Here is a 3200-nt window from a genome sequence, read left to right as displayed (position 1 = left end):
GGAGTTGCGATTTTTCAAGAAATATATATTTTTTCAGGGGCACGATAAGACATGACATTTTTTAAAATTAAATCATAATAAATGGTGTATTTTTTGAAGGTCATACATATCCTTAAGTTTTTAATATTTTTTAGGAATTTTTTATTATTTTTTAGGACAAGGCGTGGATTTTTAAAAAACATTTTTCAGAACTTCAACAAGGCTTCAATTTTTTTTAAAAAATATTTTTTCAGGACTTCAACAAGGAGTGGATTTTCTAAAGAAATTTTGATCGGCTTCAACAAGGCTTGGATTTTTTAAAAAATACTTTCCGGACTTAAACAAGGCCTGGATTTTTAAAGAATACTTTCCGAACTTAAACAAGGCCTGGATTTTAAATGAATAATTTTTCAGAGCTTCAACAAGGGTTGGATTTTTTAAAGAATTATTTTTCAGGGCTTCAACAGGGTCTGGATTTTTTAAAGAAAATTTTTTCAAGACTTCAACAAAGCGTGGATTTTTTAAAGAAAATTTTTTCAGGACTTCAACAAGGCGTGGATTTTTTAAAGAAAAATTTTCAGGACTTCAACAAGACGTGGATTTTTTAAAGAAAACTTTTTCAGGACTTCAACAAGGCGTGGATTTTTTAAAGAAAAACATTTCAGGACTTCAACATGGCGTGGATTTTTTAAAGAATAAATTTTCAAGGCTTCAACAAGTCGTGGATTTTTAAAGAATAATTTTTCAGGGCTTCGACAAGGCGTGGATTTTTTAAAAGAATAATTTTTCAGGGCTTTGCCAAGGCGTGGATTTTTTTAAAGAATAATTTTTCAGGGCTTCGACAAGGCGTGGATTTTTTTTAAGAATAATTTTTGAGGCCTACAATAAGGCGTGGATTTTTTAAAAATTTATCTCGAGGCCTACAATAAGGCGTGGATTTTTTAAAGATTTATTTCGAGGCCTACAATAAGGCGTGGATTTTCTCAAGACTTCTTTCGAGGCCTGCAATAAGTCGTGGATTTTTTCAAGATTTATTTCGAGGCCTACAATAAGGCGTGGATTTTCTCAAGACTTATTTCGAGGCCTACAATAAGTCGTGGATTTTTTCAAGATTTATTTTGAGGCCTACAATAAGTCGTGGATTTTTTCAAGATTTATTTCGAGGCCTACAATAAGGCGTGGATTTTTTCAAGATTTATTTTGAGGCCTACAATAAGGCGGGGACTTTTAAAAAATAATTTTGAATGTTTCAACTAGGCGTGGACTTTTAAAGAAATAATTTTTCAAGGTTTCAACTAGGCGTGGACTTTCAAAAGAATAATTTTTCAAGGTTTCAACTAGGCGTGGACCTTCTAAAGAATAATTTTTCAAGGTTTCAACTAGCCGTGGACTTTTTAAAAAATAATTTTTCAGGGTTTCAACTAGGCGTGGACCTTCTAAAGAATAATTTTTCAAGGTTTCAACTAGCCGTGGACTTTTTAAAAAATAATTTTTCAGGGTTTCAACTAGGCGTGGACTTTTTAAAGAATACGTTTTTAAGGTTTCAACTCGCCTTCTGTAAGAAGATTTCTTTGTTCATCTCTAAGCAGGTATTCTAGTCTAGATAATATTCAAAGATCTACTGGCTTTCTCTGAGAAGGCCCACTAGTCTTTTAGGAGAACCCCCTCTGGGCACCTATGAGAACACCACATCTTCTATGAAAATATATTCAGACCCTTCTGCTCTTCTATGAGAAGACATCATAATCCTGCTTTTCTACGATAAGTGTTATAGCATTTTCTTATCTTCTTTGAGGATACCTTCTGATTTTCTACAAGCAGGTGCTAATCTGACCTAATCTTCAATTCCAAGGATCTCTAGCTGTGGACTTGTCTCCTACACCCTCTTGTCCTCTAAGTCCTCTGATTTTTCAAAGGAAAGCCCTCTGGTTTTTTTTTTAATTATTGCAAAAAACCCTTTTGTTAGCAGACCTTTTGTATTTCCTCTTAGAAGTTCTTCTAAGAGGAAATCTTCTTCTATGAAAATATATCCATACCCCTCTGTTTTTCTATGAGAAGACATCATAATCCTGCTTTTCTACGATAAGGGTTACAGCATTTTCTTATCTTCTTTGAGGATACCCTCTGATTTTCTATAAGCAGTTGCTAATCTGACCAAATCTTCTATTCAAAGATCTCTAGCTGTGTTCTGGTCTCCTACACCCTCTTGTCCTCTAGATACCAAAGTCCCTAAATATCTTTCGATTTGCACGAAATTTGGTTCAGCGTACTGAATTAGGTCTAGAATGATGTGTGCCAAATTTCGTGAAAATCGGTTCAGATTTAGATATAGCTCCCATATATAGTTTCGCCCGATTTTAGGTAAATGGTTCACCAAAGTCCCTGAAAATCGTTTGATTTACACAAATTTTGGCATAGCGTATTGCACGAAATTTGGCACAACGTACTAAATTAAGTATAGAATGATGTGTGCAAAGTTTCGTGAAAATCGGTTCAGATTTAGATATAACTCCCATATATAGCTTCGCCCGATTTTAGGTAAATAGTCCACTAAAGTCCCTGGAAATCTTTGGATGTGCACGAAATTTAGCACAGAGTTATAACTAAGATCGAGAATGATGTCTGCCAAGTTTCGTGAAAATCGGTTCAAATTTAGATATAGCTCCCATATGTATTTTCATCCGATTTAAGGTAATTGGTGCACCAAAGACCCTATATATCTTTCGATTTGCACGAATTTTGGTAATTTGGTATGAATTAAGTCTAGAATGTTGTTACTAAGCTGCACGCTAGATCTTCTATGAGATATTCATATTCTGAATAATATCCATAGATCTACAGACTTTCTCTGGGAAGACCCTCTAGTCTTTTAGATGAATCCCCTATGGGCACCTATGAGAACTCCAAATCTGCTATGAAAATATATCCAGTTCTAAAATGATGTTCTAAGCCCTCTGGATATTTATAATAAGGCCCTCTGCTCTTCTTTGAGATGGCATCATAAATATTCTTTTCTACGATAAAGCTTACAGCACCTTTTAATCGTCTTTGAGAATGTCTTCTGATTTTCTATAAACCGACGCTAACCTTCAATTGAAAGATCTCTAGCTGTTGTCAGGTTTTTTATACCCTCTGAGTTTTCAAAAGGAGGCCCTCTGTCTGTCTTTGAAAAAATGTGTTAATCCTCTATGGGGAGACCTCTTGCTTTTCTAAGAAAAGGC

This window comes from Musca vetustissima, unplaced genomic scaffold (genome assembly GCF_032173495.1).
Source record: "Musca vetustissima isolate MV318-11 ecotype Yass unplaced genomic scaffold, APGP_CSIRO_Mvet_v1 utg24933, whole genome shotgun sequence".
NCBI classification, from domain to species: domain Eukaryota; kingdom Metazoa; phylum Arthropoda; class Insecta; order Diptera; family Muscidae; genus Musca; species Musca vetustissima.
The sequence above is the reverse complement of the archived record's forward strand: the minus strand, read 5'-3'. Positions refer to the sequence as shown.